This window comes from Equus przewalskii, chromosome 13 (assembly GCF_037783145.1).
Source record: "Equus przewalskii isolate Varuska chromosome 13, EquPr2, whole genome shotgun sequence".
Taxonomy (NCBI): domain Eukaryota; kingdom Metazoa; phylum Chordata; class Mammalia; order Perissodactyla; family Equidae; genus Equus; species Equus przewalskii.
The window spans coordinates 47418594-47431315 of record NC_091843.1 but is presented as its reverse complement, the minus strand read 5'-3'; the positions used below and the strand labels follow the sequence as shown (position 1 = coordinate 47431315).

General features: G+C 39.2%; 1 pseudogene; it reads right to left on the bottom strand.

Annotated features, from left to right (window-relative positions):
- Positions 1-3560: 3560 nt before the first annotated feature.
- LOC103548248 (small ribosomal subunit protein uS2-like) lies at positions 3561-4389 on the bottom strand (annotated as a pseudogene).
- Positions 4390-12722: the final 8333 nt, after the last annotated feature.

The window sequence follows — 12722 nt, the reverse complement described above, 5'->3', positions numbered from 1 at the left end:
GGTTCTGATAGAAGAAAAATAGCATTAACAGACTTGTAGTGTAAAAACTACAAGAAATTAGTCCCCCAGTATCCCAGACTTGGGGTGAGAAGACTATGTTCAAGTATCAGATTCATCAGTTACTGGATATTTGATGTTAATAAAATGAGGTAATATTCCTGAGCCTCAGGTTTTCATCTATAAAATGGGGATAATAATATTCAACTTATAGGGCTGTGATGATAACTACAAGAAATAATTTATGTCAAAATGTTATAAACTTTAAAAGCTTATGCAAATATTAGAAATTGTTACTATAAAAGATCCATCTTTAGACAGGCAAGAAAATAATCATATGTTTCAAAAATTACCATAGCGCAAACTGACTAAATAAAATTTAAATCTCCATGTTTACATAACCCAGCATTTCTAAGAAGGCAGGCATGCTACAGCATCGTTAGCAGCAAGTCTGCTCTGTAAATGCTCTTGTTGGGTTATAAGTTTGCCTATTCAAATTGGCATTGCACTTTTATTTTCATACAATAGGTATCAAAAGCCTATGTTAGCTAAGAGGTCATTGAGAACACATTCAACAGAAAGATAAAAGCACCGAATGAAGTGAGCGTGAGACAGAAGATAATCTATTTGAACAAAGGAACAATAATATTTGGGCTTTATGTGGAAATGATTTCATGTCCAGAGGGTCTTTTCCCTTAAACAAAATGCAGCTGTATTTTATATTTCCTTTTATTGGACATTATATACTGGTAAACAAATTAGCCAAAGAAGTGATGGGGGCAGGGCCGAGGAAACATCTAAAACTAGAGCAAAACAACAATAGCAAACAACAACAAAACAAGAGGACTGATTTGCCCTTTTTAGGGGCCTAAAAACATCCCTCATTTGCGCAGAGAGAATCCTCCTCACTCCCTGATTAAAGGCAACAAGAGTATATCGCTGGCAATCTTGTCTAATTTTAAAACACATCATGTCAAATGGTAACCCTCAATAACTAACAATATTACACAGCCTGAAAAGGAAGGTCAAATGCTATAGTTTGAATGTTAAATAAGTTTCAGAATATAACTAGCTTTTAACAGGGCAAATTTTGCTTATCATAAAGAAATTTACTCTCAAAACGTGCTCCTAAACCACACAACAGGCTGAACTTTCTTTTCCAGTGTTTAGTAACAGTGATCATCCTGTCATCTTTAGGCTTCTTTTCTCCTAATTTACATGCCGTGGGACTCAGTACTTTACAGTTTGTCATTATAGAGTCAATCCTGCAATGATGCCTTCTCCATCCCCAAAAGTCCAGGAAAAGAATTTTCCAAAAGAGGTCAAAACTTTCAGTAATGATAAAATTTTCTAACGCTGATATTATATGCACACAAAGAAGAAACCTAGTGTTTTCTTATTAAAATGTCCCACTCCAGAAGACAGTACCTGTGAGGCCTAAGAAGGTCATTTTTGAAGGCAATTAATACTACAGTGTTCTGGGCTATCCTATAGCTTTACCCTCTTCATCAGCCTTACACTGATTGCTGGAAAGTCTGCTGAGCCTGCCCCCATATACTTTTCCTCATCATTCATTTGGTATTTGTAATTCTTTCATTACCGATAATAATGTGTTTGTGTATTGTGGTGTGGTTGTCCCTGATTGGAATGCAAATGAAACAGAGGGGCATGCTAGTAAGTCACTGTTTGCCATTAGCACCCACTTGTAAGCTACTGTATCAGTTTGGGGAGAAGGGCCTTGATAAACTAGGACATCCCAATTTTGGTGGAAGAAACAAATGGGCTAGGATCTGGAGGAGAAGACTTGCTCAAGAGGACACAGTCATGAGATCTGGAAGATCAAAGGACTTTGGACAATTAGATTTATGAGCGCCACTGGAGGGGAAGACACAAAAGGGAAAAGGGAACCAGAAAATACACGATCTCATAGCTCTGTTCAAGATTATCCTTGAATCTAACTGTACCCATCACTGCTGTCTGATATAAGCAATTTCGTGGAAGCTCCAACATCATTGAATACTGACTCTGAGAAGGGTCTTAGCAATTGTGACCAAACACCTCTCCTTCAGGGAAGCTGAAAAACACTGGTTGTCTTCAACAGTTCTGAGAACGAGCAGTTACCACTGTAGCGGGAGGGAGGGAATGGAAGCCATTCCATGTGCCCATTCAGGGTCCATGTGTCTGGCTCACAAGGGAAGGTAGGCTTTGCTGAAGCAATTAATCTTCCTCTTTTATAGGTGAGCCAAGGTCACACAAAGGACGCAGCAAGCCCAGGACCCAGGCTTCCAAAATCTGAGGCCGCTGCTTTCTCCGGTACCATACTACCCTTACACGTTTGGATACTCACCCCAACAACATTCTTCCTACAAATCCCAACTAAGATGGAAATGGAGAAAAGACAAATCTGCCACATGGCTTCTATATGCATGGTGGTGCTTATCTGAAGCGTGACTTAATAGAAATTACCAAAGCCTCTCAGCTATTTCCAAACATCATGGTGTGATTTAGATTTACAATACTGAAATGAAAATAGTTGTAATAAGCTAGGTGATTCCTAATGTCACCTGCCTCATAAATCAGTATAATAAGGGGAAATCTGGGTTAAACCATCATTGTGAGGAGCCAATACCTTCATTGCTTTCCAGTGTATTTACTACTCTTTTAGGAAAGTTCATAGCCTTGATGAAAAATAGAATTATACAGCCAGGAGAAACCACAATAAGGTCCTTAATTTACCCCACACACCTACGATGGAGTCCATCCTAGATGAGATTATCTATCATCTGTCATCCATGTTCTTTCTAAGAAAAGAGCCTCATAAAATGTGCTCAAAGAAGTTCTTTTATGTGACAGCACTTTTGAAAGCAGTAAGACATTGTACAGAAGTAAGGAATTATCATTCTTTATATTAAGGACAAAGAGAGTTCAGAATCTCCATCAGGAAAAAGAGCATAACGTTTCTTTCACATTTTCTTCTAGCAGCTCTTTCTCATGACCATCCTAAATCTCTCCTTATTCTAGCTAATCCATTTTTCCCATGTGCCTTATACAAATAGAAATAGCAAATAGAATCACAGGATGTCAGATTTGAAAAATACATCTCCTAACTGATCCTCCTGATTTCATAAATGAGGATACTAAGAACAGTTAGTGTCATAAACATAAACGCCTATAAGGGCTGGACAGGTAACATAAATAAGGACATCAGTTGAGTAAGAAAAGTTTCTTAAGTCTGAGAAACTAGCAGTGCAAGCAGCATGATAAACAGCAGCCAGCACACAGACTCAGTGGAAGAGGCAATGGAGGATGGGGGACTATGAAAACTTGGAGAGTGCCAGCTCACCCAAAGGCAGCGGGTCCAATTGTGACCACGTGGGAATGCAGGCCCACGGCTAGCAGACTTATCAAAAAGCTGAAATCCAAATCTTTGCACATTTATTTTAAATACTGAAAAATAAACAAGCAAATAAATACAACATCTGTAGGCCTATTCCATTCTACAGCCTGCTAGTTCATGACCTGTCATCTGGGTCACATGATTTCTAATCCTCCCTGCTTCACTTTCAGTTTAAGAGCCTGTGCAAGACCAGCTTAGACCACTCAGTGGTCGTTCCTACCCATTCAGCAGCCTGAGCAGTGGGCGTTGTGGTCCAGTCTTCAGGGACTGGCTGAGGGTTCCGGTCTTCAGGAGGAAACTGCTGAATAGGCTCAGAAGGCACCTGCTCCCCTTCAGACCAGCCTGCAACCACTGAGTAGCAATAAATTTGGGAGTTGGTCCAGTCCATCCACACAGAAGTTCCACCTTCTCAGTGGTGAACTGCTCATCCTTTTGCATTTCTTCAGGATCTCTGTAGAAGTAGACATCCAGCGTGACCTCCCACCAGGTGCTCATGGGAAATATGCCACACATGCACAGAACTTCCCGGGCTAGCAACCACTACATGGTGCAGAGCAGAGTCTGTTGCACAGACTAGTGGTGAAAAACAGGAGACACCTGTGAGAGAGGCTGGTGGTCAGCCCTGGGATCACTAACCACGGGACATCAGTCTCGGCTCCTGGAGCAGGTCAGTGAAGGTTCTGGGAGTGAAGTGGCCAGTGGCGGGAGTGTCTCCAACGGCAGCAGCAAACTTCGCCACAGCTCACTGGCCAATATTCCAGGAAGATATGACACGATAAAGCTGGGATTTCAATGGCAACAGTGGCACAAACAGCCAGCAGAAGCTTCTCCCAGGTTTTCTGAAGATTTATGATATGGATGCCATCCCTTTTCCTCTTGCAGATGAACTCTTCCATTTGGAAGTCAAAACTGGTGCCACCCAAATGGATTTCCACTGCAAAGAATGTGAGGACGTCCTCCTCCTTCATCTGCAGAACATCAAGAGCTCTGGACATTGTGAAAGTTTCCCTTTCAGTTAAGCAGGAACCCAAGGCAAGGCCGTTTGAACCCCTCTCTGGGTAGCACAGAAAGGCTGCCACCCTGTTAAATAAATCGTCCTTTGTGTCCACATGCATTTGGACCACTGTATTTGTCTTACAGAAATTTGAGGGAATGTTTCAATTCACCCTCACACTCCCCCGAACTTAATTTAGAATTGACCCTGGGAGGTTGCTCTTTGGGGGTCAGTGATAAAAGATGCAAATGGTGGCAACAGAAGAACAGGAAACAGACTCAAGAGGAAATGGTACCTGTGATGCTGACTTCTTTAAGACCATGAACATCAGAATCATCTAAGATTTTTCACAGAGGAGGATCAAGTTTTAGATCACCTGATAGACCTCTCTTTCCTAGGAAGAACACACCAATTCGGTTTCCTTTTCTTATTTGTTATTGTTTTTCCATCTTTATGTTGTTTGGCTTATTCTCCTGTGAGTTCTTTCAAGCTAAATTTGTCAAAGCCCATAATACTTGACAAAATGCTGAACTGTGGCTAACTCTACAGAATGACCACCAGGCACCTCTTCCTCCTGCAAAGAAATGCTATGCTTGCTTAAATCAAATATTGATGAAAAAAAAAAGCAAACATTAACAGTGCATTGAGTGCATTGTTAGTGGCGCTGGATTAGGATAGAATTTGGCTTATTAAATGGACTTTAATACTTTGTCTTCTACTGCAAAAATGCTCCCATTCTTATAACAGAAATTGGGGGAAAATACACTCTCTGTATAGAAATAAAAACAATGCTCTAATATTAAAGGGAAAACACAATGATAGAAAGAGTGAGGAAGAGCTCAGCAAAGCCATTACCATGCTTATTGCCATGTGAAGGCACAATGATTGAAGTTATTGTCTTAATGTAAGATTACTAAATAATGCATCCCAAAAAGGAAAGACATTGTATTGCCCATAAAACGTGCGTAACTGCACAGAATTCATATTTATTTAATGACACTTTAGAATTGGATGGTAATTAAAATGAAGTAGGAATTTTTAAAAGGCAAGAGAAATTCAAACACACCAGTATATAAATTGAAACATTCTCTTTGTTTTGCAAGCACATAAAGAAGTAAGTTTCACACAGGTTTTTTTTTCTTTTTTGGCCCGCTGGGGACAGCACAATTTTGACTCCTCAGTCTTTCCACTTCTAATTGCTGGGAGGGTTCATTATCAGCTGTCGAAAGTGCAATACATCAACCTTGCAAAGCTGAGTTACAAAAGACGTTCACACATCTGATGGGCTGCTGTGTTAAATACATCTTAATTTGTGCTGCATCTGCTGTTTTCTAATTTGTTTGTCATGCTGTGAATGCTGCAGACTTTGTTAGAACAGCTCCCTGATTTTTTTCTTTAAAAATGCATCAATTCTTCATTAAAAAAAAAAAAGGCTGCCTTCCATTATCGTTCATCTGTGTCTTGGAATGCCATCAACTCAATTCTGTTATGTACATATATGTAGGGAAAAATCCCATGCATTTGAATATGTATATCTATTATATTACAATAAGTGCACATATATTTGCATGTTCATCAAGCCAAATATTCAATTTAATCACATAAAGCAAAACAAACATTCTCCAACCGTTATTGGATGCACAAAGTGCCGAATACTCCCATCCCAGAACTCTGGCATGGATAAAAGTGCTTCAAGTCACTTGGGTTCCCTTGGTGTGCAGAAGATGTGCATAAGTGTGGTGCTCTCAATTCATACTCAACTGAGCAGCAGTTTCAGTGGCAAAACAAGCATACAAAGTTCAGTATGATCTAGAGTAAGCCAGTCTCACATTAGGGAAGTTTAAATGTGAGTTGGGAAAGAACACAAATACCACCACCTCAGGCCCATGCCTCCCTCAGTCTTTTCACAAAAAACAGCGTCCAAGGTGAAGGCCAACTTCCTGGGCATGCAACCTGTGCAGTCACACAAGGCCTCGTGCTTAGAAGAGTGGGTTAGGTGTTTAATGTTCTGCTGTCACCATTTGGAAATTTTTAACAATTTATGAACAAGTGCCCCTGTATCTTCCCTGGACCCTGCAAATCACGTACCCAGTTGTGGGTGTGGGACGAGTTTAAGGAACACTGGTGGACCAGCTGATGGATTTACTCTGTGGTATTCCAAGCTATCAGTCCTATTTTCTTTAAGATCACAAAAATTTACCCCTTGAAATAAAGGATAAAGAAAGAATAAAAGGAAGAAAGTGGGAAGAGAGGGAAACAAGAAGGGAGGGAAAATCAAATAGTATTTACTTTGCGTTCATATAGTTGTACGGGGAATGAGGGATGTAAGGTACCCATTTCTAGCTGCTATTTACTATTTCTGAGCACAGAGCTTCTTTGAAGGAAACTGATTAAAGGAAAATGCCTTTTGTCATAGATGCTAGGATCACTAGGCAAAGTGGCACCCAAACTCAGTTTATAATCTTTAAAAAAATTAAGCAAAATACAATTCTATTCTTTTGACAATTTCCTATTACCTCCTTCACTTACACATACACACGTAATCCAACTTATTTCAGGAAACCCAAACAAAAACCACGGAATACAGAGGAGTTGGAAACCTCAGAGGAGTGTCTGCACTCTTCTGCAGGCTGCCTATTTGGAGTGAATCTGTGAACTGGGTGGCAGTGAGAGGTTGGCATCCTTTGTGTCTGCGGCCCAGAGATGGGGATGCAGGGAGGCAGTTTGCGCCCTGGCTTCCGCCGCAGTACACCTCTCCAAGAGGGAGACGTGGACCCCATTGACATAAAGCCAATCAGTCTTCCTTGTCAAGTTTTCCCAAGAACATGCAGAAGCGATTACCAAGGCAGGCGTTATGACTGGTGGAGTCACAGACAAATCAGGGCTTCCGTAAAGGAGTGTGTTGAATCAATAAGGCTTACTGTTCAACCGGGGCTGAGAAAAACACCTCATAAAGCAACAGCATTTGTAAAGGTTAATCAATTCAGCTAATTGTAAATGCTCTCGATTGTCAGTCCCTAAGCAGTCCCTTCTCTTTGTAGCTAGTAATTCACTGTGGGATGCAGCAGCTCTAAAGCAGGAAGCAGAGAAAGAGGGGAAAGCAGTGAAATTTCTCATTACTCTCTCCATGTTGTGCTCTGTCGGTGTCTGTAAATGTCAATACATTTACCACAGGGAGATAGCCTTTTTTTCCCTACTAGTGATGGGTTGCCTCCTTCATTATATACGAAACAAAGTAAAGAGCCTAATTATCTTGGTCTAGGCAGATGGAAAGGAAATCAGGGTATTGATCTTTGGGGCAATATCTTAAGGCAATGCATATGACTAATAAGCTGGGCAGTTAAAGGGACGGTCTTTCATTGACAACTGTAAGAAAAACATGTCTTATTCACTGCCCAGAACTGACTCAGAAAAAGAAAGAAACTCCTTCTGTCCTTCCCTCCCCACTGCCTCCATTTCCCCAGTAAGAATAAAATCACTGTGGAGGGTTTTTCAAAATGGGTGTGGAGATTTGAGAAGTAGAAATGAATCATGTCAGGCAGACAACAATGAGATAATTCTACATGAAATTATAACCAGACTCTAGCAGTGAAAGCAAACCAATGACTTTCATGGAACCAGGCAACTCCTGTCTTTCTTCATGGCTTTGTGTTGAGAGTAGCCCATACTTCCAGGCCACTAAAGGGAGTTCTACTCGGGACACGGAATCCAATTTGTTTTAGCCATGCTAGAAGTCTTAGAAAATGGTGATACAGGATAAATGACAAATCGTCCTAAGAAAAGTCCCTTTCTTTTTAAGCTCTCACATACGTCCTTTCTATCCTCTACTTTGTATATGTCTATGGTGTTACATTTCGGAAAGTCTTGTTTCCCTGCAGTTACAGAGATTAATCTTCTATATTTAGAAAATATAGGAAGATAGTTATTTTCCAGGACTTTTTATGTAAGTCAAAAATGGAGATGAGAAGAACTATTTCAAGTATTTTGGTGCACAGTAATACTTATAGAATGTGTGTAATAATAACTTTCACCCATTTATTATACCTTAGAATCCAATGATGCATATCATTTCCCATATTGAAACATGAACTGCTGAAACACGCAGTCAGTTTCCCTTTATTTCATCTGCAACTCAGTAAAGTGTAAAAGTCTTTTGCTTAAAACAAAGGCTGTGGGGTTTCACAAAATTTGGAAATGACCAAAGAATCACAATACACTATAAATCCTAAGCCTTCAACAATTGGCAAAAGAACACCCTTATCTTTTATGTATCTCAATTTAATGTTACTAATCAAAGACATTGTAAAATTCTAGTTGAATATGTGAGAGGCCTGTGTCCCTGTCAAACAGTTTGATATCTCAGATACATTGGGTGGTGCAGACAAACCAAGTGACTCAACGTGTACCGCCGTTTTGACCTGAACAGCATCGAAAATAAGCCAGAGAAGAAGTGGAAAACAGGTTGTTGGCAGCTGGCACATCACAACATATTTTATCCCCCAAATACTTGGAGTAATGCTAGATCTGTGTAGGAAGGTGGCATATTTAAAGTCAAATTAACTGGTACATTGTAATAATAATGGTGCACATTCAGATAACAAAATCTAAGTGCTCCTCCAGAGTGAACAGAACCATTGGTTTATTAAATGAATTCTTTTCTCAATGAAAACAATCTCATTTGTGCATAAGCACAACTTAAAATATGCCTTGTTTGCCTTTGAAAAATGGGAAACTAACTAGTCAGGAATGTCCAGAAGCTCCTTACTGCCAAGTGAGGGAAGATTTCTTCAACAATAAACTCTCTCCTCACCTCTCCCTCCCTTCCGCTCTGCTTTTCTTCTCTCTCCGTCTCTCTCTCTCCCTCCCTCTCTTTCCCCTTTCTCTCTCCCTTCTCCTCTCTCTTTTTCTAAGATATATTCCTTTCATCTAACAACGCCGTTTTCTCATAATTTCAGGAGAAATTTCCTAACATCTTTGAAAATGCTGAGAATCGAAAGTGAAGTCCTCTAAATGTAATTTTTCACCTTAAAAGGAATTGAAATACCTGTTAGAGTTTCAAGAACCATAGCCTCAGGCCAGCAGTGAGCAAAGTTAACAAAACAACCCCCTCCAGGACCCTATTATTGCATTTCACTTACTGATTGTTCCTGAGCATCGGGTATCTTCATCCTCATATATATTCATCTTTTATACATAATGCAATTTTCTTTCCAGAGGATAAATTTTTATATCGGTTTAATAATTTCTTGAAGTTATACTGGAGTATTGCTCAACTTGCTTCTAAATTAAAGCACTTATTAAAAAACTTTGAAGCACTCTCACAATTTTAAATCACTGTGCACATAGCAATTTAAAATTATGGGAGCAGTTTTATAAGCACTTGAATTTGGAGGTGATCAGAGACCTGAAAATGTGCAATATAGAGTAATTTAAAATTATTAGAGTACTTTACATTTTTTATAAGCTCTTCAGCTGGGAAGTGATAGGGTTCTAACATCTGAGCTTATGCAGTGCAAAGTGAAGTACTCCTCAGCCCGAGAAGATTCACTCTATTAAATCAAACTACTTTAATAATATCAAAGTGATATACAGTGAGGATGCTCAGATCTCCAAATTCACTTTTAAATTAAAAATATTTTTCACTTCCAACCTGCAAAAGACACGTGATACAGCAGCAATTTACCCTTTCAGTTTTAGACATCAGATTGCCCTCCCACTTTTAGAGTAGTTTTCTCTTAGTAAAAACAAATCTCAAAATGTTTAAAATATTTGTTCTTTCCATTAAAAAAAATCAAAAGCCTCATGCTAGGAGAATTCAACAACTTAGTTGTGTTTGAAAATATTTCTGTTTTAAAGTAAACTTTAGTGTATTGTCTTTGGGCACATAACACTTTTACACCTAAAACGAAGGCAAACTAACATCTTAGCAGAGTTTTTAAACTGAAACAAACAGCGAGTTGCTGGAAGTATAACACCGATCCCACTGAGACATATGGACGATTCTTCACAATAGGGTGGCTGTCTTGCAACCTGAGAAAAATCACATAGAGCATACTAAGTCTTCTGAAGAACACTGCTGACCTGAATGGAAGCGGGAAGTTCCGATAACATTCCCCCAACCAACCCTTGACTTCAAAGAAAGGACAAGAGAACAGAAGCGTGATACCTACTACACTAAATGTACGTTTGGCAAAGCCAGCTCTCAGATAACTCAAATTGGTTCACATTTGTTTTGTTCTTGTGAAATCTTACGCTTTGTATAGCAAAATTAGAAGGTAGAATTCTGGTCTGGATTAACTATTTCTGTTAGTAAACAAGATTACTAACCTGTTGAAAGGGATTCTAATCTCAGAGCAGAATGATTTAATTTCTGGTATGTTTAAATGTAGTCACTGAGAGACCGTTGATATTTGCATCAGGAATGCATGATTTAAAAATTTGTTTTGGTAGTTTTCTCACCCCATTTAAACATAATGACAACTCAAATGAATAGATAGACATCTATGTAACCATTTTGAGAGCTAAAAACATTCTTTTTCCCTCTTTACTATCAAGTACTGGGAGGTTACATTTTTCCTTCCCTCCCCTCCTCACCCCTCTCCTCTCCCCGCCCCCCTCCTCTCTCTTCCCCTGGCCATCCCTTCTTTCTCTGTCTCTCCCCCATCCCCAAAGGTCCCATTCACCTGAATTCAAGCGCAGTCACACCGGATCTACAGGAAGGTAATAACTTAGTACCTCCTTGTTGTTTGACAATACTCTGAATTTTATCCCATAGAGAATTGACCCTAACAAATGTGTTTATAATCCTCTAGTGAACTGGAGAGGCTCCCACTAGCAATTTGCCACCAGTGGAAAGTATGCTTTAGCTGTTTGTCCTGGCTCATCAGGGAATAAGGCTACAATATATACATATATTGCTCTATTTAAATGTCCTTCTGGCATGTGACAAAAACTTCCAGAGCCATTTCATCTTACACTACTGATGCTGCCTGAAAATTAAAGTCTCCTGGTGGGTGGGTGTGGGAGGGAGGAATGTCTTTAACAGTGCTCTCTCTTGGAATAAGCTCTTTCGCTGAGAGATATGCCAAGGACATCCTTAAATCAAGGAAGTAGACTTATTTCAAAGGTTGTTGCAATGACTTTTTAAGCTTCATTTCAAAGACCACGCACTGAACACTGAAGACAAAATTGGGAAATATGGCTCTATTGCCCTTTATAGGAAGAAAATGGGACTTTGGAGTTTGGATCATAATACAATTATAAGCTCGCTAGGTAATTATCTTGGTCTAGACAGATGGAAAGGAAATCAGGATATTGATCTGAGGGCAGAGCGCACATATTGCCCAAACTCTCAAACTTCTCACAGAGAAATATATGGATGCAACAAGCATCCAATGTTTCAGTGATAGTGACAATAATGGACTTAGAGGATTTTTCATTTTGAAATATCCGTGTGCATACTGAAATCAGAGGTATTACCTTTATGAAAATGTTTCTGAACTTAACTTATAAAATTGGCTCCATTCTAACTAGTTTATTAAAAACTTTCAAAAGTTATACAATATCTGCTTCTACACGAAAGCATTTTGAATTCTGTGGGATTTGCATTTGCCTTTATAGTATGCTCATGTTATTAGTTTTCATGTTATTTCCAGCAAAAGTTGTTCTGGAAGAACACTAAAGGAAAGCTATCCTAGCAAAAGAAATTTATAGTATTTATATGATTTGTAGGCACTCAATGGGATCAATTACTTAGCTAGAGTGTCATAAGACTATATAACTAACCAAGAAATTCAGTGGTGATAATGCAAAATCCTCTATGCAGTCTTGTTTGCAAACTAAAATTGTCTTTCAAGAAGCTAAAAAATCTAAGTAATCATTAAGCAGAAGTCAGAAAGGGAAGATGAATTAGTGTGTGCCTGAGTTGAAGGCGAAATTTGGGGATAGACAGTAGAAGAAATCATGAGGGCACATCTAAAGATTCTTGTATGTTGGAGACAGAGAAGATGGTTCGAGGAAGCTCCAAGAATTTTTTTCTGTAATATGTGGGTTGACAGGGAGCCTCTAAAAAGAATGTTTGCTACAATGATTAGGTGAAAAGTAAGTCAGGCAATTACGATACAATGAATTTGACAATCAATGTGGATGTTTCAAACTAGGCGGCTGTTAGATAGAAAGCAAAATGTTCTTGTAAGACTTATACCAAGGAAGGAATTTAGATGAAAATATAATACTTATACACACTTGGATTATGCAAGCATAACGAAAAGTGACACACCTGGGACATTTGTCAGTGGTTGTGCTCCGGATCTGTCACTGTGTTTCACTGTAGTA